Below are 454 nucleotides of genomic sequence, written 5' to 3'. Positions count from 1 at the left end.
AATCGACTTTGAATTTTCGCTCGGTACGCGTGCACTTTATCGCGTCTCGTTATATCGGATCTCACTGTAGATCGTTGTCCCGATGGAAAAATTAAAAAAAAAAGAAAATAAAAAAAATTTTTTTCTATTTTTTCCTTTTTTTTTTAATTTTTCCATCGAGACAACGATCTACAGTGAGATCCGTTATAACGTACCGCACGCGTACCGAGCGAAAATTCAAAGTCGATTTTCTCGAAAACAAAGCCACAAACGAAAAATTTTTATTCTATATTTTCGACTTCTTTTTTCGCGTAGAATCACCCCCTTTTCGCTTGTACCACCAGTTACCAACCACCCTGTATAAAATGAGCAAATATCGTTTACCAATATCTTCCACACGTTTCAACGATATATTTTGCACGTTTTGCTTACGACGAAATAACGCATGCGAATGGTTTGTTGACATAAACGAAGC

This window comes from Bombus impatiens, unplaced genomic scaffold, assembly GCF_000188095.3.
Source record: "Bombus impatiens unplaced genomic scaffold, BIMP_2.2 scf_0096, whole genome shotgun sequence".
NCBI lineage: Eukaryota > Metazoa > Arthropoda > Insecta > Hymenoptera > Apidae > Bombus > Bombus impatiens.
This window is presented reverse-complemented; position numbering follows the sequence as displayed.